Genomic DNA, 26,325 nt, shown 5'->3' with positions numbered 1-26,325 from the left:
TGTATTTTTGACATAGGGTCTTGCTCTGTCGCCCAGGCTGACATGCAGTGGTGCAATCATAGCTCACTGAAACCACGAACTCCTGGCTGCGGTGATCCTCACACACCTGCTTCCTCTTGAGTAGCTGGGGTGAAAGGTGCCTGTCACTCTGCCAGTCTGATATTTAAAGTTTTTTTAAAGAAAGGGTCTCACTATGATGCCCAGAGTGGTCTCAAACTTCTGGCCTCAAGTTATCCTCCCATCTTTGCCTCCCAAATTGGTGGGATTATAGCCATGAGCCAGTGAATCCAGCTGCTTTGTTGATTAATATCCACTGTAAGCTCTGTCTGAACTAAGACTAAACCTGTTCCTTCATGGGTGGAAAAACAAATTTAGTCTCAGTTCACACAGAGCTTACAGTGGATATTTTGTGTGATTCAGTCTCTGAAACCACAGCCTCTAATGTCCTTCCCTAGCAAATCAGTATCTGCACACCCTCCTGCCCCAAGATGGGAAGAATAGGCTGGGCTGGGATAGGGAAGCTGAGCCTGGGAGGCACAAGCCAGTGATCACTGTGCAGTCCCCACCTGAGGAATCATCACCCCCTAGTCTGCATTCCTCTTCTCATTCTTACTGGGAAGAGACATCTACTGATCATACATTCCACTCTCATAAGTGATCTGTAATGAGTCCTCGATAACTCACGATCCCCAAGATCCCCACCAGTTAAGCCACCTGGGATCCACATTGACACAAATGAAAGGACACACAGCTGCCTTATCAGAGGTGCTGCTGTGTGGGGAAGAACCTTCACATGCACAGAAGGCCACATGCATGTCCCCAGTTCAATACCCAGTCACATCCCAGCAGACACACACCCACAGTCACACAGAGCCATGTCACTCACTGAGTCACACATAACTGCTCACTTTGCACATAAAGATGCTCATGCACTGGTCTGGCTGCACTCACACACACAAACTCACTTCACAGACAGGAAGACAAAGCACACTCACCCCCTTACACTCACGAAGACACCTGCCCCTCCTGGTGGGCCATCCACCTCCCACCTAAAGTCACATCATCTCAGCAGATTTCACTCTTATCAGACATTATCACATGCTCGCAGAGGGTTACACTGGTCCAGGGTCCACATCCCACACCCCACAAGCATCTCAGATACCACAGCCTCAGGGTTGCTCTTCCATACACCCACAGCTCTCAGTAAAGCATTAACAGAAGGAACGCTCCTATTTTCATCTCATAACAGCTCTCCTGTTTCTTTTTTGGTTTATGTGACTTGAGATTATTGAAGGCTGTGCCTTTTCAACTCACAGGTAGTGCTGACATTGTTGTCTTCTTCTGGGCGACTCTTTGAAATTCCGTCTGGTCTTCTGTGTGAATCTCTGAGTTGCAGCATTTAAATGATCCCTTTCAGCCCTGCCCTCTGGCTTCATTCCAGATTCCACGCTCCTCCAAGCAAGCTTTCCTTGAAGCATGAGAAAGTCTCACATGTCAGGAGGAAACTCAGTCACAACCATAGCTGTTTGCAGGTCTGTTTCTGTAATGAAGTAGAAATTAAGGTCCGGGAGGTATTAGGCTGTGGTTGGGTTACCAGGGAAATGCATACAGAAGGACGATGGAGTGAGGGGTAGTGATTGAAAATCACAGGCTTTGTGCCTCTCAGGCCTTTTCTCTACTATGCAGAATCTACCCAGAAGGTGTACATTTTCTCAATTTGTACAACAGTTAAAAACAAAAAGTTGGGAAATCTGCGGAGAGACGTTAGCCCTAAAAGGTAATTCTTCTCTTTGCCTTTTAAGATCCTGGGAGAGCACTGACCTTGATCCTCGGATCTGGGGAGAGAAGTAGAGAAAGTTCTTTCATGAACCTGCCCCACACTAGACCCCTTGGCTCTGCCAGGTGAAGGCTGCTCTCATCTGTCTGTCACACACCTGGGCTCTAAATAGACCCTCTCCTTTCTCTTGGAGTCCATGGAAATCAAAGTTTCAGAGATACTGTTTCTCCTGCAGATTCTAGGAGAAAGGTAAAATTTGTTTTTTTCTTCGGATTTTTAAAAAAATTACTATAGGTTCAGGGATACATATGCAGATAAACTCACATCATGGGGTTTGTGGTACACATGATTTTCTTCACCTGGGTACTATGCATAGTACTGAATAGTTATTTTTTCTGCTCCTATCCCATCTCTTATCCTCCACCCTCAAGTAGGCCCCAGTGTGTGTTGTTCCCTTCTTGGTGTCCATGAGTTTCATCATTTAGTTCACACTTATAAGTGAGAATATGCAGGATTTTGTTTTCTGCTCCTGCATTAGTTTGCTAAGAATAATTGACTCCAACTCCATCCACGTTCCTGCAAAAGACATAATCTCATTTTTTTAAGGACTGCATAGTATTCCATTGTGTACATATACCACATTTTCTGTCCCCAATCTGTCCTTGTTGGGCATTTGGGTTCATTCCGTGTCTTTGCTATTGTGCATAGTACTGCAATTAACATTCATGTGCGTAAGTCTTTACGGCAGAATGATTTCTATTCTTCCGGGTATACACTAAGTGATGGGATTGCTAGGTTGAATGGTAGTTCTGTTGTTAGCTCCTTGAGGAATCACCACACTGCATTCCACAATGGGTGAACTAATTTACACTGTCACCAACAATGTGTAAGTGCTCCCTTTTCTCCACAACCTTTCCAGCATCTGTTTTTTTTTATTTGTTTTTTTAATAAGAATCTTTCTGACAGGTGTGAGATGGTATCTCATTGTGGTTTCGATTTGCATTTCTCTAATGTTCAGTGATGTTGAGCTTTTTTTATATGTTTGCTGGCCACCTGTATGTCTTTTTGAAAAGTGTCTGTTCCTGGCTTTTACTCATCTTTTTTTGTTGTTGTTGTTTTAAGATAGGTCTCACTCTGACACTCAGGCTGGAGTGGTGTGGCACCATCTTGGCTCACTGCAATCTCTGGCTCCTGGGCTAAGGTGATCCTCCCAGCTCAGCCTTTTGTGTAGCTGGGACTGCAGGTGCATGTCACCATGGTAGGCTAATTTTCTATTTTTAGTAAAGACAGGTTTTTGCCATGTTACCCAGCCTGTTCTCAAATTCCTGGGCTCAAGCGATCCACCAGCCTTGGCTGCCCAAAGTGCTGGAATTACAGGCATAAGTCACGTGCCAAGCCCTTTGCCCACTGTTTTATGGGTTTGTTTGTTTCTTTCTTGTAAAGTTGTTGAAATTTCTTATAGATGCTGGATATTAAATCTTCTTCAGATAAATACTTTGAAAATATTTTCTCCCATTTTGTAGGCTGTTTACTCTGTTGATACTTTCCTTTGCTGTTCAGAAGCTCTTTACTTTAATTAGACCCCAATTTGTCAATTTTTGCCTTTGTTGTGATTTCCTTTGACATCTTCATTTCAAAATCTTTGCCCATGCCTATGTCCTGCATGGTATCACCTAGGTTGTCTTCCAGGGTTTTTATAGTTTGGGTTTTACATTGAAGACTTCAATCTATCTTGAGTTGATTTTTGTATATGGTGTAAAGAAGGAGTGTAGTTTCAATCTTCTGCATATGGCTATCCTGTTCTCCCAGCATCATTTCTTGAGTAGGGTGTTGTTTTTCCATTGCTTGTTTGGTCAGCTTTGTCGAAGATCAGATGGTTATAGGTGTGCAGCCTCCTTTCTGGGCTCTCCATTCTTTTCCATTGGTCTATGTGTCTGTTTTCATATTAATACCATGCTGTTTTGCTTACTGTAGCCTTGTAGTATAGTTTGAAGTTGAGTAATGCGATGCTTCCAGCTTCGTTAGTTTTGCTTAGAATTGTCTTGGTTATTTTGCTCTTTTTTTGTTCCATGTGAATTTTAAAATATTTTTTAAATGCTGTAAAGAATGTCATTCTGTCAAGAATAGTTTTTTTCTAATTCTGTGAAAATGCCTAGTTTGATAGGAATAGCATTGCAGCTGTAAATTTCTTTGGGCAGTATGGCTATTTTAATGATATTGATTTTTGTTATCCATGAGCATGGAATATTCTTCCATTGCTTCGTGTCATCTCTGGTTTCTTTGAGCAGTGTTTTGTCATTCTCATTGTAGGGATCTTTTACCTCCCTGGTTAACTTTATTTTTATGTATTTTATTCATTTTATGGCAATTGTGAATAAAATTGCATCCTGATTTGGCCCTATGCATTGCTGTTTTTGGCAAATAAGAGTTCTAGTGATTTTGCACATTGATTTTGTATTCTGAAACTTTGCTAAAGTTGTTTACCAGCTTAAGGGTCTTTTGGGTGGAGAGTATAGGGTTTTCTAGATATAGAATCATGACATCTGCAAACAGGGATAGTTTGACCTTGCTCTCTATGTGGATGCCCTTTCTTTCTTTCTCTTGCTGGATGATCTGGCCAGGACTTCCCATATTATGTTAAACTGGAGTGCTGACAGAGGTTACTGTGGAAATTGTGGTTTGAAAATCCAAGTTGAATTTCTGCTTCATTCATCATGGAGATTTTGACTATGATCTACCAAATACAATACAATACAAAACAAAACGAAACAAAACAAAACAAAACAACATTCCTCTCTTATTCTGTCACATCGGCCCCTCATTTGCAAACACAGGACTCAACGCACCAATGCTCAGCACCACGGACAGCGCCCCAGGGCAAACAGTTTTGAGGGACTTGGGTATCAAGGACAGTATTATCACAGAGTAGATTTATTCTGTAGGAGGCTTCAACAAAAACTGAAAAGCCTAAAAACCTTTGAGAATGAACGCTTTAGAGTCCAGAAATGACTTTCTGGGCTTTGAGCAATGCCATATTTGCTAAGAGAGGATCAGGAATTTGGGTTGAGGAGCATGAAAAGGAAGTTGAGTAGGTCCCCAGAGGCAATTCAAAATTTCCTTGTTGAACATTGACTCCTGAACTCTATGTCATTTCTTTGTATCTGAGATGTCATTTTGTCCACCATGAGCAAAGTAGTATCTGAGATTAAAATGTTGTAACAAATGGCCTATGTGAACTAAAATGAGCTGGTGAATATCAGTCAAGAAAGGGGAGTCACTGTGTGTGTTGCAAGGCCAGCATGTAAGAATCTATAGGTTATTCAAATAAAATGGGTATCACCTAGGGGCAAGCAGATATGAAACCAAACTCATGTTTTGCTTAGGAAGTCACGGGCCTCAAGATAGTCTTTATCCACTCAGAGCAAGAATTGCCTAATTCACCAAGAAATTATTTCCATGCTGGTGATGGGATCTATAATCCATTATCAAATAGAGAAGTGACCAAGGCTGTGACAGGGATGGTGTAAGGAGGAGAGTGTTCCTAATCAGAACCTGAGACTTTCCTGTGACTGGAGAGGGAATTTCAGCCCACACTGAAAAGAAACAACAGAGAAAGGCATGAAGAGTGTAATTCACTATGCATTGACACCTCCAGGTATCTAGATGTTAGGTTAAAGAAGCGGTACAGAGAGAAACATACCCACGAGTAAGGTTGGAGTCAAACAAGCTGTGACAATGAACATGAGTAAAGATGATGATGATTACCAAAATGATGCCTGAGATGAGCCCAGCAAAAAAAAAAAAGAGGCTATTTGATGAAACCCTCTTCAATCTGACTTTTAGGGAATATGTTGTTTACCTTCTCCTTAGTGATTCTCCATTTGTACTACGAAGCAGATAATCACAGCTCTTGTAGAGGAAAAAGCGCTGTTATTCTGCCATCTTGGTAAAAGCTTTAAGAAGCTAAAAATGGAAGATAAAGCCAATTGCTTCAGGAAAACATTACCAGATAAAATGAAAATAGGGTCTTGTTGGTTTTCTCCGAATATGGCCCATTACTGTGGTCTATTTTCTTTTCTGTACTTTGTTGAATTTTTAAATTTATGTACAAAGAGCTAACATGGTTTCTTTCATTGGGTGGATGCCTTGGTTATCCATTCAAGGGAGACATATCTTACTCCAACTTAATGAAACATATATTTTTAAGTACTTATGAAAATACTGGGGGCACATATTGAAGCAGTATTTCTGGAACAGATCATGCTGGTTTGAGCAGATAGGACAAGAGTGAGAATCCAGGCTGAATTTTCGTAAGTGGCTCTAGTAGAGACGCTGGCGACCCCTCTTGCTTCCCAGAGTGCAACAAGGCAAAAGGTGCCATTTATTATCTTTTGCCCTTCTAAAATAGGTGCATACACTGCACTTTCCTATGTCTACTTCAGTCTTGTATGTTTGATTTGTATAGGGCAAATAATGTATCCCTTTAGTGCATATGTTAAAAGAAAGTGCACCTGATAATTTGTAGTAACCTCATGCACACGTGATAGTAACTGAATGATAAGATGCTGGACTTCAAAATGAGCCTGTTCTTTTAATTGTATTGCCTTCAGTGGTTCCTTACGGGGTTCATATTTTTGGTATGTGGGAAGTGTGTAAGCCCATATACACACTTACACATGTAAGTTTGGAACTGAGTGAAAATAGTTTCCAAGGATGACCCGTTAGGACCACAAGTCAAAATAACCACGGCTTGTGCATTACTCTTCATTTGATATGGGCTGCCTGTGTCACTCACGTTGATCAATGTAATGTCTTAGAAGTGACACTGTCCACCTCTCAAAGCAGAGTGCTATAATGCCCTGCACCTTCTCCTTGAGCAGTTTGGAAAACTTTGGTTGGTGGAAGGCAACAACCATTCATTAAGTCCAAGAGCCATGAGACTCTCATGATTTGTGGAAAATCAAGGCATGAATGGAAAGGTGAGACAAGGAAGGAGATAACCAGCCAGCCCCCAGGTGTTCACTCAGTCCTAGTGTTGAGTAAGACACGAGTGAAGCATCCCCTGGAATGCCAGCCTACAGATCCTCGGGAAATGTGACTCCCACCACCCACATGAGTCCAGTAAACCAGAAAAGCTAAGAGAGATCAGAATAAATGGTTGCTTTCAGCCAATGTGTGTTGTGAGGTTTGCTGTGCTGCAATGCCTAAATGTAACAGCAGCAAAGCAAGGTCTCATCACTGTGTCTCTGTGTATGAAGTGTGTCTATTCCAAAAAAGAACTATATTATTTTCTGATCTAAAAACCATGATCACATGTTTCCAAAGAGAAATCCCAGAATTCTGTCCACACAAATTGGAAAAATCTTGCAAGTATTTAGAAACAAGAACAATCAAGATCATTGAATGGAAATCATTAAACTCCAGCGATTCTCTATTGCTTGGAGTGAAATTTTCACATGGGAAATTTGTCATTTTTTTTTTTGAGACAGAGTCTCACTTTGTCACCCAGGTTGGAGTGCAGTGGCATGATCTCAGCTCACTGCAACCTGTGCCTACTGGGTTCAGCAATACCCAAGCAATTCTCATGTCTCAACCTCCCAATTAGCTGGAATTACAGGTGCATGCCACCATACCGAGCTAATTTTTGTATTATTAGTAGAGACAGCATTGCCGTGCTGGGCAGGCTGGTCTCACACTCCTCACCTCAAGTGATCTGCCTGCCTCAGCCTCCCAAAGTTCTGGGATTACAGGCATGAGACACTGTGCCTGGCCAGAAATTTATCATCTTTTCCTAAAGCTCCTTTACAGCAGCCTGCACAGAGTGAGGGTGCAAACAATGGAAAGAATTAAGAAATTGCACCAGATTATCCTAAAGTTACAGTTTCTCCCCAAAGCCACCAGTTATACCTTTGTGGCTATAAACAGCTACCTAACATTTCAGTGCAGTGAGTCACCTCAGTTTGGGTAAAGGTTTTGGTTAAGCATCTGACGTCAACTACATACTATAGAAGGATGCCATTCCTAATTTCTCAGACATTCCAGGGACTTTGTCACTCACTCCTTGAGTCACAGGAAGGTTTTTCCTCTTTGATGTCTTAATGCTTCCCATACAGTGACTCAGGCCCTTTTTGGCTACTTCCTCTTTCCCCTCTTAAAGCAAGAACCGAATCCTGGGAGGTTTAGTGAACTTTTAATGACTGTATGGGAAGGAGTGAGGAGGAATTATTCTGTTAACAGGCTCTGAGAATCCCATGGTCATGCAGAAAGAGGGATTTCTCAACAGTGTGAAGTCTGGTTATCTCTTTCAATACAGATAATCACTGAGGTCATGGACACATCTTTCCATGTTTGGATCCTCTTCACAGATGTGGGCAGGAGTTGATGGGCAAATGTGTAACAGTGTTGGCCACTTCCCATTACATATAAGAGGGAAAATGCAGCAGAATGACAGCATGCCACCAAACAAGCTTTTAGCCTTCTCTCCACTCTGTCCTAGTACCTACAGTATCCCCTGAGAAAACTCCTAGTTATGCAACTAAACTCAGTAGACAAGCTTCTGCTGACAGACTACCTTTTGTGGCTATTTGAGACAGTTGCTCACTTTATTTCTAATGTTTCCTCTTATTCCTCCAGTGAGGCTCTACCACTCAGCGTTGCAAGGTCCCTGTTTGCTCAGCCTCCCCTCTAACCTAGAAGGTCAAGGCTCGGGATCATGTCAGTAAACTTGAATCCCTGCATCTTGTACAGAGCCTCTCACAGGGTTAGAGCTCAGCAATGTTCATTGAATCCATACATTTCAGTTCCATGAACTATGACTGCCATTCATTGCTGAGGTCCTACTCTTTCTTTGGAGAAGCCCAGATTTGGGTCATGGTGGCAAAGAACGAAATCCAAGCCCTCTTACAAAAATGAGACAGGTATTATAAAACATAGAATATTATCTTCAATGACTACTAAGCATATGAAAAGATCCATCACTTACATCTGAATAAAATGTGAATATTTTGGCCTACTCATTAGAGAATGCCAGAAAGTATGGATATATTCATTGCACTGAGGCTGTAGAGAAAGGCACCTTATTAGTGTTAATGTATCAAATTTAAAATGCATACATCTTTAAACCAGTTTTTTATTTCTTTGTAATTATCTTCCAATATAAGTATTGAGAGGTTGATAATGACAAAAAGATTGATTAGAAGTCTTAATACAGCATCATTTGTGAGAGAAAAATATTGGAAACAACCTAAATGCCCATCAAAGGATCTAATTCAATAATTTTGAGGCACCCTTCTAATGGAATATTATAAAATTTTTAACAACTGAGGAAGCACCAAATATTGACGATGTTTTCAAGATATATTTTTAAATTGGGGATTCTTGAAAAAGACGTTGGCTCTAGAAGGCAATTCTTCTTTGGCCTTTAAAGATTCAGGGACAGCACTGACCTTGATCCTCAGGGTGATCGGGGAGAGAGGTAGAGAAGGTCCTTGTATGAACCTGCCCCATGCTAGGCCCCTTGGCTCTACCAGGTGAGGGCTGCTCTCATCTGTCTGTCACACGCCTGGGCTCTACCTATCACCGCTCCTTTCTCTTGATGTCCATGTGAATCATAGTTTCAGAGACACTGTTTCTCCTGCAGATTCCAGGAGAAAAGTGGGATTGGTTTTTTCTTTGTTTTTTAAACTTTTATTTTAGGTTCAGGGGTATACGTGCAGGGAAACTCATGTCATGGGGGCTTGTGGTAAAGATTATTTCACCACAAACGTACTAAGCCTAGTACCCAACAGTTATTTTTTCTGCTTTTGTCCCAACCTTCACCCTCCACCCTCAAGTAGGCTCCAGAGTGTGTTGTTCTCCTCTTGGTTTCCTTGAGCTTCATCATTCAGCCCACAATTCCAAGTGGGAACATGCAGTATTTGTTTTTTTGCTTCCACATTGGTTCTCTAAGGATAATGGCCTCCAGCTCCACCCATGTTCCTGCAAAAGACATAATCTCATTCTTTTCTGAGGCTGCATAGTATTCTGTGGTATATATGTACCACATTTTCTCTATCCAGTTTGTCCTTCATGGGCATTTAGGTTGATTTCATGTCTTTTCTAATGTGCATAGTGTTGTATTAACCTTCACGTGCACATGATTTTATGGTAGAATGATTTATATTGTTTGGGGTATATACCCAGTGATGGGTAGCTGTGTTGAGTGACAGTTCTATGTTTAGCTGTTTGAGGAATCATCACACTGCTTTCCACTATGGTTAATTTACACTGCCACCAACAACGTGTAAGTGTTCCCTTTTTTTATAGAAGGTTGTCAGCATCTGTTATTTTTTTGCTTTTGGATACTAGACATTCTGACTGGTGAGAGATAGTATCTTATGGTTTTGATTTACATTTTTCTAACATTCAGGGACGTTGAGCTTCTTTTCAAATGTTTGTTGGCCATGTGTATGTCTTCTTTTGAAAAGTGTCTGACCCTGTCCTTTGTCTACTTTTTTTGAGACAGGGTTTCACTCCGATACCCAGGCTGAAGTGCAATGCCGAAATCTCGGCTCATTGCAACCTCTGCCTGGGCTCAGGAGGTCCTCCCAGCTCAGCCTCTTGAGTAGCTGACATTACAGGTGCCTGTGACAACACTCAGATAATTTTTCTGTTTTTCATAGAGACACGGTTTCTCTATGTTGCCTAGGCTGGTTTTGAACTTCTTAATTGAAGCAATTCACCTGCCTCAGCCATCCAAAATGCTGGAATTAGAGGTGTGAGCCACTGCACCCAGCCCTTTGCCCACTTTTTTATGGAGCTGTTTGTTCTTTCCTTGTAAAGTTGTTACAGTTCCTTACAGATGCTAGATATTAGACAATTTTGAGATACATAATTCGCAAATATTTTCTCTCATTCTGTAGGTTGTCTGTTGATAGGTTCTGTTGCCGTGCAGAAGTTCCTTAGTTTAAATAGGTCCATTTGTCAATATCTGCTCTTCTTGTGATTGCTTTTGGCATCTTTGTCATGAAACTTTTGCTAATTCCTACATTCAGAATGTTATTGCCTAAATAGCCTTCCAGGGCTTCTATAGTTTTGTATTATACATTTAAGTCCTTAACACATTTTAAGTTGATTTTTCTATATAATCCAAGAAAGGGGTTCAGGTTCAATCATCTGCATATGGCTAGCCAGTTATCCAGAAATCATCTCCTGAATAGGAAATAATTTTTCCATTGTTTGGTCAGCCTTGTTCAAGATCAGGTGGCTGTAGGTGTGGAAACTTACATCTTTGTTCTCTACTGTGTTCTATCGGTCTGTGTCTCTTTTTGTACAAGTGCTATGCTGTTTGGTTACTTGTGGCCCTGAAGTACAGTTTGAAGTTGGGTAATGTGATTCTTCCACTTTTGTTCTTATTACTTAGAACTGTCTTGGTTATTCAACTCACTCTTGGTTCCATGCGCATCTTAAAATGCATCTTTCTAATTCTGTAAAGAAAGTCAATGTTAGTTCAATAGGAATAGCGTTGAATCTGTACAGTTCTTTGGGCGGTGTGGCTGTTTTAATAATAATGATTTCTGCTAGCCATGAGCATGGAATGTTTTTCCATTTGTTTGGGTGATCTCTGTTTTTTTTTAAGCAGTGTTTCATCATTCTCATTGTAACAATCTTTCACCTCCCTGGTTAGCTATATTCTTAGGTATTTTATTCTTTTCATGGGAATTGAGAATGGAATTGCACTCCTGATTTGTCCTGATGCTCTTCTTGTCTTTGCCCCCACCCACAGGCCCCAGTGTGTATTGTTCCCCTCCCTGTGTCTATGAGTTCTCACTGTTCAACTCCCACTTACAGGTTAGAACATGCGGTATTTTGTTTTCTGTTTCTATGTTAGTTTGCTAAGGATGATGGCTTTCAGCTTCATCCGTGTCCCTGCAAAGGACATGATCTCATTCCTTTTTATGGCTGCATTTTTTCAGCTCCATGATTATCATTTGATCCTTTTAATCATTTCAACCTTTTTGTTAAACTTATCTAATAAAATTGTGATTCCTTCTCTGCGTTGTTTTGAATTTCCTTGAGTTTACTTAACACCACTAAATTGAATTTTCTGTCTGAAAGGTCACATACCTCTGTTTCTCCCTAGTGCCTATTTAGTTTGAGGATATCATGCTTTCCTGGATGCTGTTGACACTAGCAGATGTTCTTCAGTGTCTGAGCATTGAGTCATAGGGTATTTATTGCGGTGTTCACTGTCTAGGCTTATTTGTGCCTGTCCTTTTTTCGAAGGCTTTCCAGATATTCTAAAGAACTTGAGTGTTTTGATCTAAGCTGTATCTGCTTTAGGACAAACTCAAACCCAATAATGTTGTGATTCTTGCAGACTCCTACAGTGGCCACCTTGATGGTCATGGACAAGATCCAAGAGAATTCTCTGGATCACAATGCAGTGACTTTTGTTCTTTTACCTTTCTTTCTCCCAAAGAAACAGAGTCTCTCTCTCTCTCTCTCTCTCTCTCTCTCTCTTTCTGTGTGTGTGTGTATGTTGAGACACCTAAATCTGAGAATGGAGTTATACAAGCACCGTTGTGACCACCACCACTATGACTGAGTGAAATCTGAAGCCAGTACAGCACTGGGTCTCACTGAAGGCCTTCCGTAGCCACTCCCTGGTTGTAACCTAGGTTCATTCAAGGCCCTGAGAAGCAGCAGATGGCAGAGCAAGCCAGGTCTGTGGGCTTCCCTTCAGGGTGGTGAGTTTCCCCAGGCCTGAGGTGAATCCAGAGGTGCCACCTGAAAGTCAGAGACTAAAGTAAAAAACCTTAGAAGTCAGTATGGCGTTTTACTGTACTGCAGCTAAGCTGGCACTCAAACCACAAGATGCAGTTCTTCCCACTCTTTTCTCCTCTTTCCAAAGGCAGCTGGCCACCCCATAACCATCGCCACAATGGAGAGTGCTGCCAGACTGTCACAGATGTTCCCTTAAGGTCCACAGGCTCTTAAGTCAACTCATGGTGAATGCTGCCTGGCATGGGACTCACCCCACAGGGCCGTGAACTCTCATCTGGCCCAGAGCAGGTTAATAGGTATCATCCAAGAACCAAGTCCTGGAATTAGGGAAGCCAAGAGCCTGCCTGGTGCTCTACTCCTTTGTGGCCATGCTGGTACCTAAGGTGCAGCACAGAGTCCCTTTTCCTCTTTTCTCTGCTTTTACCAAGCAGAAAAAGGTTTGCCTCATAGCCACCACAGCTGGTAATGTGCTGAGTCCCACTGGAAGCCAGCAGATCTTGGAGACTCATCAAAGGCCCTCAGCATAGTACCTGGGTATTGCTGGTAGCTACTCAGAGCCAAAGGGCTCTTCATTAGCAGGTGATAAATGCTTTCAGGAACGGGTCCTTCCCTTTAAGGCAGCAGGTTCCCTTCTGGTCCAGGCTGTGTCTAGAAAGGTCATCTGGGAGCTAGGGCCTGGAAAGGGGGCCTCATGACTCTTACGGCATTCTATCCTGCTGTTGCTAAGCTAATATCCAAGATGCAGACAAAGTCCTCCCCACTCTTCTCTATCCTCTCCTCTTCTCAAGTGAAAGGAAGGGGTCTCTTTTAGAGCCACAGACTATGCATCCTGGAGTTAAGAAAAGGGTAAAGCCAGGATTCCATTAATCACCCAAGCTGCTGTCTCAGTAGGTTACCTAGCCCCCTCTTCCCCAGTTCACTGTCTCTGGCCCAGTTCAGCACCAGGACTCCCCTAAGATTTCCTGCCCTTATGGCCTAGACTGCCTTTCAAGGTTACTTGGAAACCCAGAGCACTGCAGCCCTTACTGGCAAGGTTTGCAGGAACTGATGTTTCAACTTCTGGGATCAGGTATATTCCTCTGGCTAAGGCTGACTTAAATGTTCCTCTGTTGGTATGTGTCAGCTGAGTTTGATCTAATTTTCCTTTATTCTCTAACAGGACAGAAATGACTTCAATGCCTCACAATGGCTGAGCTCTTCTCTCCCACCCCCCAGTACCCAGAGACTCTGCACCACACCACTGCTGCCTGGATGGAGAAGAAGTGGTGTTGGCAATTCAAGACTGTTCCTTGTATCTCTTCAGTGCCTCTTTCAGTGATACAGAGTTAAAACTGGGTATTTATGAGGACACTCCTGGTTTTTGGTTTTTATGGAGGTGTTTTCTTGTATATATATCTGTTAGATTTATTTCCTTGAGAAGTGGGGATAAGATTTGTGGAGTCTTCCATTCTGCCATCTTGCAAGGCCTCCCCAAAGTTTTAAATTTTGATGAAATCCAGTTTAGCTGTCTTTTTCTTATGCTTCTTGTGGTTTTGGTGTCATATCCAAGAAATCATTTTAAGATCCCATGTCATGAAATATTATTCTATGTTTTCTTCTAAGATATTAAATTTACAGGCCTTATATTTATTGTTTGATACATTTTGAGTTAATTTTTGTGTGTGGCTATGGTAAGGGCCCACTACATCCTTGTGCTTGTGAAATCCAGTTTCCCCAAAATCATTGGTTGAAATGACTGTCCTTTCCTGAAAGGGTGTCCTGGCATGTTTGTTGACTCTCAAGTGACCACCTATGTATATGTCTACTTTCTGGCTCTCCTTTACACTTGATTGATTTCTATGTCTGTCCTTAAGCCAGCACCACACTGTTTTGATTACTGTAGTTTTAAAGTGGTTATCCTTGGGACACAATAAAAACAGACACTTGCAAAGTCACTTTTAGACATTACACATCTTGGATTTGTCTTTGTTATTTTTTTCAGGAGTTAGTAAATACTATCCCTCATCATTATGCCAATATCTTGAGAAGTAAAGACACATGCCTTAATCAGCTGTGCTGGGGAAGAGGTCACCATGAGATGGAAGACACTTCTCAGTGTCCAGGAAACACTTCTTGGTCTCTTTCTTCCCATGGCATGACTCCCATCTCAACTCATACTTTCCATATTACGCTTTCTGCTGTCACCAACACAGAGCCATTGAGTGAGGCTTAAATTCTATTTTCCATTCCCACTAGTTCACTAGCCTCAAAACATTCAAATGCTGAACTGAAGGTGAGTGCCTGTTATGGACTAGGCCACCTTGTAAAATCCCTGCTTATAACAATAATTTCTGTCTTCCCAGCCTGGGCCAGCCCTTCACTTCCACTTTAGCCTATGCTGTGCTGTTGGAAAAGACTGAATGATCTATAACAAATAGTAATTTATTTGGCACAATTCTGGAGGCTGGAATATCCATGAACATAGCACAAGCATCTGGCCAGGGCCTTTGTTCTACCATTTCATGGTAGAAGGTGGAATGACAAGGAGTGAGATCAAGAGAGCAAGACAAGGCCAAACTTGCATTTATAATAAACTTACTTTCATAATAACTAACCCAGTCCAGTGAAAATGGAATTGATCTAATAATGCAGAGCCTTTGTGACATAATCATCTCTTATTACACACCATCTCAAAACACTTGCATTGGGAATTAACTTTTTAACACATGAACTTTGGGACACAGATTCAAACCATAGCAGCCACCAAGGAAGAAGAAGGAAATATCACAAGAATCCAGGAGAAACAATGTCCCCTTGGTTCTTCCAGTTATAACTGGGCATATCTGCTCACATGCTCATTTCTGTATTCCCTTCACACACATACGCTGAACATCTTCTCTGTGCCTGTTGCCATTGACATCCCCCAACTCCCTCATCAATATTTCCTCCCACACTGCAGAGAAATTCACATTGAATTTTCAGGTGTGGCAGACACTTGGCATTTGTTCTTTATTCCATCTAATAGATAGTTTCTGCTGTCAAACGATGATCAAGGCACTTTTTTCTTTGGTAGCTCTCCAGAGCTCACAGATGTCTTCAGAAGAAAGTGTAAACCTTTTACATTGGCATCCATGTTTTTCTGATAGAAATCTAGCCTTTATGATACCTCTGAGAACTTCTTAACTCATTCTGTGCTCTCTAAAAATAACATATAAATATAGCAGCAAAACCATGTTGTGGCATATCTCTTCTGTTTTTGATACTGTTTGTCACTTTTGCTTAATTCTTACCTCCTCTCCATATAGCTAGAACATGTATTTTAGTATTCAGAATAATTGTCAACTCATATTGAGTTACAACCAAAGTTATGTTGTGTCTATTTAAGGGGAAAGGGTAAGATTTTCATAATTATTGAGTGAACCATATAAGGATTACTAAATTAAAAATTGAGCTTCTCTCCTATCTTAAACCCTGTAGCATTAAAATTCATGCTAACAAAATAAATCACAAATTTTCATTTGAAAATCCAAAATGAATTCTGGCTGCATCCATTATAGAGATTTTGGGCTATAATTCGTCAAAAACAAAACAAAGCCCCTCTCTTATTCTATCTTGTTGGCTCGTCACTTGCAAATAGATGCATCAATGTTCAGCACCATGAACAGCACCAGAAAGGTGTGTTTGTTTTGTTTTTTGTTTGTTGTTTTTAATCACTTTGACGATCTGGGCATCAAGGACAACAGTGTCACAAAGCAGATTTATTCCTTGGGGGGCTTTAGCAATAACTGGAAAGACCTAAAGACCTTTCAGAAGGGAAGGCTTTAGAGTTCAGAAATGACTTTTTGTTTTTTAGGCAGCAAAGCCCTATTTGCTGGGAGAATATTAGGAATTTTGATTGAGGAGGAGAGAGAAAGTTGTTGAGTAGGTCCCCAGAGGCAATTCACATATTGTTTGTTGAACATTGACTCCTGAACTCTGTGTTTTCTTTTTGTATCTGAAGCATTCCTGGCTACTATGAGCACAGAGTAGTATCCGAGATAAAGATGAGCACAGCCAATGGCCAACATGCACTTAGCTGATGAACATTATTCAAGAAAGGGCATTCACTATGTGTTTGTATAGCAAAGCCAATATGTAGGACTGTGTAGGTTATTCACATACAATAGCTACCAGCCAAGAGACAAGTCGATATGAAATTAAAGGCATTTTCTGTACAGCAAGCCATGGGTCCTAGGATGATTTTCATTTACTCAGAGCAAAAATTTCTTAATTCCACAAGAAATTAATTCCATGCTGGTGATGGGGCCTATAATCCATTATCAAAATATAAAACTAATCCAGACTGAGACAGGGAAGGTATACGAAGAAGAGTGTACCTATTCAAAATCCAAGAGTTTCCAGTGAGAGAAGGAATTTTATTTCATACTGGAATGAAATGAGGGAGAAAGCTGTGCAGAGCTTGATTAGCTGTGGTTTGGCACCTCAAGGTATCTGGAAGTTAGGTTAAAGGTGTGTAAGGAGAGAAGCATACCCATGAGTAGAACTGGAGTTGAGTGAGCTATTGGAATGAACAAGGGGAGGGAGGATGTGGAGAATCAAAATGATGCCTGAGATGAGTCCTGTGGAAGAGAGGCCATTTGATGGAATCCTCTTCCATTTGCATATTTTAGTTTGTAGGTAATATGTCATTTCTCCTAAGTGGTTCTTTAGATGTGCACAGAAGCATATAATCACAGCTCTTTCTATTTTTAAAAAATTATTGTTATACTTTAAGTTTTGGGGTACATGTGCAGAACATGCAGAATATGTTACACAGGTATACACATGCCTTGGTGGTTTGCTGCATCCATTCCCCCATCATCTACATTCAGCATTACTCCTAATGTTATCCTTCCCCAATCCCCTCACACCCTCCTATTCCTCCCCTAGCTCCCCTACCCACAATAGGCCCCAGTGTGTGATGTTCCCCTCCCTGAATCACAGCTCTTGTAGAAGGAAAAGAGCTGTGATTCGGCCATCTTGATGGGAATTCCGAGAAGTTAAGACTGGAGGGTGGAGCTAATTGCTGCAGACAAACATTCCCAGAAGAAATGAAATTAAGCATCTGGCTGGTTTCTGTAATTATATAAACCAGTGACTGCTGTCTATTTTCTGTGGACACTATAAAATAGATATGTTCATTGCATTTTTTCTATTTCTCTTTCAGTATTGTGTGCTTGATTTGTATAGGGTAAATAATTTATCTCTTTAGTGAAAATGTTGAGAAAAAGTGCACCTGATAGTTTGTACTCACCTCATGAATACCAGGTCTGGATTTAGATAATAAAATACTGAACTTCAGTCTGAGCCTGTTCCTGTATTGTATTGTTTTCTGGGGTTCTTCAGAAGATAAGTGTTTTGGGGATGTGGGAAGCATATCAGCCAGTGGAGGCTAAGTGGAACTCATTTCCAAAGATGGCCCCATCATGATGACAAGTCAAAATAACCACAGCTTGTGGATTTCCCTTACCTTAATTTGGGCTTTCTTTGTGACACCTTGATCAATATAGAAGTCACATCGCCTGCCTTTCAAAGCCAAGGACTATGATGCCTTGCACCTTTTTCCTGAGACTTTGGAAGCCTTTTTTTTTTTTTTGGTGGAAGCCAATCATTGATTATGATTTCAGGATTTCAGGAAATTCAAGGCACTAATTTGGAGATGAGGTAGGGAAGGAAATAAAGAACCAGCCCCCAGGTGTTCAGCCACTCTTGTGTTGAGTTGGACATGAGTAAAGCATCTCTGAAATCTCTGACTATAGATCTTTCTGAAATTGAGACACCAATTACATGATCTATCATCTACATGTTTCCTTCCACTAAAACTACAAAGCTGGGAGAAATCAGAATAAATGATTGATTTAAGCCAACAGGTATTGGGAGGTTGCCTGTGCTGCAGTGCCAACAGTAACAGCAGTAAAGCAGAATGTGTTCACTGTGTCCATTTGTATGAATTGTGTCAATTCCACCAATAAACCACTTATTTTCTGATCTAAAACCATGACCATTTGTTTACAAGAGAAATCTTAGGATTCTACCCACATAAAATGGAAAAACCTGGAAATTCTTTCGAAAAAAAAAAGATTATTTAAAGGAAATGATTGAACTGGTATTCTCTAATTATTGCTTGGATTGAAAACTTCCAATGTAAACTTTCTTCTTTTGTTGTCGGTTTTTGTTTTGCTTTTTTTTTCATTTTTTAAAAATTATACTTTAAGTTCTGGGGTTCATGTGCAGATCTTGCAGGATTGTTACATAGGTATACACATGCCATGGTGGTTTGCTGCCTCCATCCTCCCGTCACCTACATTAGGTATTTCTCCTAATGTTATCCTTCCTAATCTCCCCACCCCCTGCTATCCCTCTTCTAGTCCCCAACCCCCTAAAAGACACAAGAACAGAAAACCAAACACTGATGTAAACTTTCCTAAATTTTTCTTTCAATTCCTTCAGTGCATCCCACACCAATCTAGGCAGTTTCAAGATAAAAGAAACATTCTTAGGATGAATGAAGAATTAAGATATTTTACCTGACTTTCATCAAATTATAAAGTCTCTACCCAAAGCCATTTATGCCTGTGTGGTTGTAAATAGATACCTAACATTTCACTGCAATGAGTCGTCTAAAATGAAGGAAGAATTTTGGTTCAGAGTGTCTGACGTAAAGTACGGGCTGTAGAGGATGTTGTTCGTTTTGTCATCTCAGACATTCCAGTGGTCCTGTGACTCACTACCTGCCTCACTTGTGTGCTTGTGTCACTTTGTCTTTTTCCTTATTAAAGTAAAAACCAGATCCTGGAAAATGTAGTGAAGTTTTATTGACCAAGGGAAGAGGAAGGCATGAGAAGAGATCATTCTGTTAGCAGGCTCTGGAAATACCATGGTCACAAAGAAATGCGGAATTTCTGTTGTTCCTCAACAACAGGGAGTGTGGAGATCACCCTCAATCACAGACACACATTGAGATCAGAGAGACATCATCACACTTGCACCATCTTCACATAACATGGTGGGAGTTTATGGACAATGCTGTAACAGTCTGCCATTTACCATTACCTACCAGAGGAAAAATGCATCAGAAATACAGCATGCCACAAAACAAGCTTTCAGTTTCATCTCCACTCAGCCCTAGTGCCTATAGCAACCAACCAGGATTTAGATTGATTCCATGTCTTTGCTATTGTGAATAGTGGTGCAGCAAACATACACATGTATATGTCTTTATGATAGAATGATTTATACTTCCTTTGGGTATATACCTAGTAATGGGATTGCTGGGTCAATTGGTAGCTATGTTTAAGTCTTTGAGGAATTATCACACTGTGTTCCACAATGATTGAACTAATTTTCACTCCTACCATAATGAATATGCATTCCTTTTGTTCTGCAACATTGCCAGCATCTATTACTTTTTGACATTTAAATAATAGCCATTCTGACTGGTGTGAGAGGGTATCTCACTGTTGTTCCGATTTGTATTCCCTAATAAACAGAAATGTTGAGCTTTTCTTCATATGCTTGCTGGCCACATGTATGTCTTCTTTGTGGAAGTATCTGTTCATATCTCTTGCTCATTTTTTAATAAAATTGTTTTTTTCTTGTATATTCCTTAAATTCCATATAGATGTGGAATGTTAGAACTTTGTCTGATACATAGTTTGGAGAAACGTTCTCCTATTCTGTAGGTTGCCTGTTTACTCTGTTGATAGTTTCCTTTGCTGTGCAGAAGCTCTTTAGTTTAATTAGATCCCATTTGTCAAGTTTTGCTTTTGTTGCAATGGCTTGTGTCACCTGCATCATGAACTCTTTCCCCATTCCCATATCCAGAATGTCATTGCCTGGGTGGTCTTCTAGGGTTTTTATAGTTTTGGGTCATACATTTCAGTCTCTGATCCACCTTAACTTGATTTTTGTGAATGGTATAAGGAAGGTGTCCAGTTTTAATCTTCTGCTTATGGCTACACAGTTATTGCAGCACCATTCGTTGAACAGGGAGTCCCTTCCCCATTGCGTGTTTTTGTCAGCTTGTAGAAAATCAGATGGTTGCAAGTTTGTGGCCTTATCTGTGGTGTCTCTGCTCTGTTCCATATGTGTCTGTTTGTCTACCAATACTATGCTGTTTTGTAGTATAATTTGAAGTCAGATAGCATGATGTATCCTCTTTTGTTCTTTATGCTCATGATTGCCTTTATCATTAGGGCTGTATTTGTTCCATGAGAATTTTTAAAAAATAGTTTTATATAGCTCTTTGAAGAATGTCATTGGTAATTTTATATGAATCACACTGGATCTGCAAATTGTTTTGGGAATTATGGCCCTTTTGATAATATTGGTTCTTCTTATCCGTGGGCATGGAATGTTTTTCCATATGTTTGTGTCCTCTCAGATTTCTCTGAGCAGTGTTTTGTTTTGTTTTTTAATTTTGCCTTGAAGAATGTGGCAAATTGTATTTTACAAAGATGTTCATGATGATATCTCTTCTCCTACATGGTATTCTCCAGTGTGATCTTTTCTTGATCTTTTTAAAAACCTTTTATTTCTACAGGTTTTGGTGGGACATGTGATATGTGGGTTCCTGAGTCTCTTAATGGATATTTGTGAGATATGGGTGCACCCATCACCCAAGCAGTATACACTTAACCCAATTTGTAGTCTATTATCCCTTACCTCTTCCTCTCCCTTTCTCCACAAATCCCCAGAGTCTACTCCATCATTCTTATACCTTTGCATACTCATAGCTTAGCTCCCACTTATAAGTGAGAACATACGATGTTTCATTTTGCATTCCTGAGTTACTTTACTTAGAATAATAGTCTCCAATCCCATCCAGGTTGCTGTTAGTGCCATTAACTCATTCCTTTTTATGGCTGAGTAGTATTTCATCATATATAGATATACTGCAGTTTTCTTATGCACTTATTGATTGATGGTTATTTAGAATGGTTTCACATATTTGCAATTGTGAATTGTGCTGCTATAAACATGCATGTGCAAGTATCTTTTTTTTATAATGACTTATTTTCTGCCAGGTAGATACCCAGTGGTGAGATTGCTGGATCAAATTGTAGTTGTACTTTTAGCTCTTTAAGGCATCTCCACAATGTTTTCTATAGTGGTTGTACTAGTTTACATTCCCACCAGCAGTGTAAAAGTGTTCCCTTTCCCCCTCATCCCCTCCAATATCTATTATTTTTTAGATTTTTTTTTATTATGGCCATTCTTGCAGGAGTAAGGTGGTATCACATTGTGGTTTTGATTTACATTTCCCTGATCATTAGTGATGTTGAGCATTTTTTCATATGTTTGTTGGCCATTTGCATGCCTTTGCTGCACCCATCAACCCGTCATCTACGTTAGCTATTTCTCCTAATGCTATCCCTCCCCTTGCCTTTTAGCCCCTGACAGGCCCCGGTGTGTGATGTGATGTGCCCCTGGCTGTGGTCCATGTGTTCTCATTGTTCAACTCCCACTTATGAGTGAGAACATGTGGTGTTTGGTTTTCTGTTCCTGTGTTAGTTTGCTGAGAATGATGGCTTCCAGCTTCATCCATGTCCCTGCAGGGGACATGGATTCATCATTTTTAATGGCTGCATACATAGTATTCCATGATTTATGTGTGTCACATTTTCTTTATCCAGTTTACCATTGATGGGCATTTGGGTTGGTTCCAAGTCTTTGCTGTTGTGAATACTGCTGCAATGAACACATGTGTTCATGTGTCTTTATAGCAGAATAATTTATAATTTTTTCCCACTTGGGAAAATGGGTAAATTGTCCATGTTCTTGGCATATTGAGCAGCTGCTTGCTCAAGTAAATGGTGTAAATCCCATTAGACCACACTGGGTGTAATGAGATTGCTAGGTCCAATGGTATTTCTGGTTCTAGATTCTTGAGGAATTGCCACACTGTCTTCCATAATGGTTAAATTAATTTACACTTCTACCAACGATGTAAAAGCATTCCTATTTCTCCACATCCATATTGCCCAAAGAAATTTAAAGATGCAATGCTATTCCTATCAAACTGGGAATGACATTCTTCACAGAATTAGAAAACAAAAAACTACTTTAAAATTCACATGGAACAAAAAAAAAAAGCCAAATAACTGAGGCAATTCTAAGCAAACAAACAAACAAACAAACAAAGCTAGAGGCATGACATTTCCCAACTTCAAACTATACTACAAGGCTACAGTAACCAAAACAGAATGGTATGGGTATAAAAACAGACATCTAAACCAATGGAACAGGTGGAGAGCCCAGAAATAAGGCCACATACCTACAAGCATCTGATCTTCAACAAAGCTGACCAAACAAACAATGGAAAAAAGACTCCCTATTCAAGATATGGTGCTGGAAGAACTGGCTAGCCATATGCAGAATATTGAAACTGGACCCGTTCTTTATACTATATACAAAAATCAACTCAAAATGGATTAAAGACTTCAATGTAAAACTCAAAGCTACAAATACACTGGAAGACAACCTAGGTGATACCATGCAGGACATAGGCATGAACAAAGATTTTATGATGATTTCAAAGGTAATCACAACAAAAGCAAAAATTGACAAACGGAATCTAATTAATCTAAAGAACTTCTGCACAGCAAAGGAAACTATCAACTGAGTAAACAGCCTGCAGAATGGGAGAAAATATTTTCAAACTATGTATCTGAAGAAGGTCTAATATCTGAGCATCTATGAGAAACTTCAACAACTTTACAATAAAAAAAAAAAACATAAAAAAGCGGGTAAAGGGCTCAGCACAGTGGATCATGCCTATAATTGTAGCACTTTGGGCAGCCAAGGCTGGTGGATCGCTTGAGCCCAGGAATTTGAGAACAGGCTGGACAACATGGCAAAAATCCATCTCTACTAAAAATAGAAAAAATGAGCCTGGCATAGTGACATGAGCCTGTAGTCCCAGCTACTCAGGAGGCTGAGCTGGGAGGATTACCTGAGCCCAGGAGCCAGAGGTTCCAGATGGTGCCACACTATTCCAGCCTGAGTGTCAGAGTGAGACTTGTTTTAAAACAGCAACGTAAAAAGGTGAGGAAAGGACAGGAACAGACACTTTTCAAAAGTAGACATATAGGTGGCCAAGAAGCATACAAAACAAGTTCAACATCACTGAACATTAGAGAAATGCAAATCAAAACCACAATGAGATACCACCTCACACCAGTCAGAATGGCTCTTATTAAAAAGTCAAAAAAGGACAGATGCTGGCAAGGTTGTGAAGAAAAGGGGGCACTTACACATTGTTGGTGATAGTGTAAATTAGTTCATCCATTGTGGAAAGGAGTATGGTGATTCCTCAAAGAGCTAACAGAACTACCATTTGACCCAGCAATCCCATCATTGGGTGTCTATCCAGAGGAACAGAAATCATTCTGCCATAAAGACACATGAACATAAATGTTCATTGCAACACTATGCACGAGAGCAAAGACACGTAATGAACCTAAATCCCCCTTAAGGACAAACTGGATACAGAAAATGTGGTATAAGTACACAATGGAATACTATGCAGTCCCAAAAAAGAATGAGATTATGTCTTTTGCAGGAACATGGATGGAGCTAGATGCCATTATTCTTAGCAAACTAATGCAGGAACAGAAAACCAAATGCTGCATATTCTCACTTTAAGTGTGAACTAAATAATGAAACTCATGGACACCAAGAGGGAAACAATAAATAGTGGGGCCTACTTGAGGGTGGAGGGTGAAAGGTGCAATAGAAGCAAAAAAATAACTATTGGGTACCACGCTTAGTACCCAGATGAAGAAATTATATGTACAGCAAACCCCATGACACAACTTTATCACCATGCCATACCCGATCCTAAAATAAAAGTTAAAAAAAAAATAAACAATCTCACCTTTCTCCCAGAATCTGCAGGAGAAACAGTGTTTCTGAAACTTTGATTTACTTGAACACCAAGAGAAAGGAGAGGGGGTAGCTAGAATCCAGGTATGTGACAGTCAGATGAGAGTGGCCCTCACCTGGCAGAACCAAGCAGCTTAGTATAGGGCAGGTTCATGCAGGAACTTTCTCTACTTCTCTCCCTAGATCCTCCTGAGGATCAAGGTCAGTGCTCTCATGGAATGTTTAAAGGCAGAGAGAAGAATTACCTTCTAGAGCTAACGTGTTTCCCCCAAATCTCCCAATTTTTTTTTTTTTTTTTTTTTTTTTTAGCCATTGTACAAGATTGGGAAAATGTACACCTTCTGGGTAGATTCTGCATAGTGGAGAAAAGGCTTGAGAGGCATAAAGGCTGGACTTTACAATCACTTCCCCTAACGCCATCATTCTTATCTATGCATCTCTCTGGTAACCCAATCTACAGCCTGGTACCTCCCCCATGGTAATTTCTGAGGCATTACAGACACAGTCTTGCAAGTAGCTATGGTTGTGACTGAGTTTCTTCCTGACACCTTAGCTTTTCTCACGCTGCAAGGAAAGTCTTCTGGGAGGAGCGTGGAATCTGGAATGAAGCCAGAGGGCACGGCTATAATGGATCATTTAAATGTTGCAACTCAGAGAATCACTCAGAAGACTGGACACAATTCCGAAGAGACGCCCAGACAGAGAGACCAATGTCATCTATACCCGTGAGTTGAAAAGGCACAGCCTTCAATAATCTCAACTCACACAAACAACAACAACAACAAAAAAACTGGGAGATTTTATGAGATGAAAATATGAGCATTGCTTCTGTGAATGCTTTACTGACAGTTGTGGGTGTGTGGAAGAGAAACCCTGAGGCTACGGTATCTGAGATGCCTGTGGGGTGTGGTGTGTGGACCCTGGACCAGTGTAACCCTCTGTGAGCATGTGATAATGTCTGATGAGAGCGAAATCTGCTGAGATGATGTGACTTTATGTGGGAGGTGGATGGCCCACCAGGTTGAGCAGGTGTGTGTGTGAGTATAAGGGAGTGAGTGTGCATTGTCTTCATGACTGTGAAGTGTGTGTGAGCACAGCCAGACCAGCGCATGTGCATCTTATGTGCACAGTGAGCAAGTGTGTGTGACTCAGTGAGTAGAGTGGCTCTGTGTGTCTGTGGGTGTGTGTGCTGGGATGTTACTGTGTGTTGAAGTGGGAACATGCATGTGGCTTTCTGTGCATGTAAATGTTCCTCCCCACACAGCAGCACCTTTGATGAAGAAGCTTGTGTGTCCTTTCATGTGTGTCAATGTGGATCCCAGGTGGCTTACCTGGTGGGGATCTTGGGGATTGTGAGTTATCGAGGACTTGTTTCAGATCACTTATGAGAGTGGAATGTGTGATCAGTAGATGTCTCTTCCCAGTAAGAGTGAGGAAGAGGAATGCAGACTAGGGGTGATGATTTCACAGTTGGGGTCTGCACAGAGTTATCACTGGCTCTTGCCTCCAAGGCTCAGCTTCCCTGCTCCCAACCCAGGCTATTCTTCCCATCTTGGGACAGGAGTGTGCAGATACTGATTTGCTAGGGAAGGACATTAGAGACCGTGGTTTCAGAGACTGAATAACGCCAAATATCCACTGTAAGCTCTGTTTGAACTGAGACTAAACTTGTTCCTCCACCCACGAAAGAACAAGTTTACTTTCAGTTCAGACAGAGCTTACAGAGGATATTAATCAACCAAGTATCTGCATTCACTGGCTCATGGCTATAATCCCACCAATGGCAAAGATGGGACAATAACGTGAGGCCAGAAGTTTGAGACCACTCTGGGCATCACAGTGAGGCCTTTTATTTAAAAAAACCTTTAAATATCAACTGG

At 40.8% G+C, this 26,325-nt stretch overlaps 1 long non-coding RNA gene across 1 annotated transcript; it reads right to left on the bottom strand.

Annotated features, from left to right (window-relative positions):
- Positions 1-1,783: 1,783 nt before the first annotated feature.
- LOC116530645 lies at positions 1,784-20,026 on the bottom strand. Its single transcript, XR_004260099.1, has 3 exons — positions 19,948-20,026; positions 9,817-9,824; positions 1,784-1,794 (listed from the first exon to the last, which is right to left on the bottom strand). It is a non-coding gene; the product is annotated as an uncharacterized LOC116530645 (long non-coding RNA).
- Between the last annotated feature and the right edge of the window lie 6,299 nt (positions 20,027-26,325).

The sequence above is a fragment of the Sapajus apella genome, unplaced genomic scaffold (genome assembly GCF_009761245.1).
Source record: "Sapajus apella isolate SASKATOON/1434 unplaced genomic scaffold, GSC_monkey_1.0 scaffold68, whole genome shotgun sequence".
NCBI lineage: Eukaryota > Metazoa > Chordata > Mammalia > Primates > Cebidae > Sapajus > Sapajus apella.
Note: the sequence above shows the minus strand (reverse complement) of the source record. Positions and strands in the feature narration are given on the sequence as shown.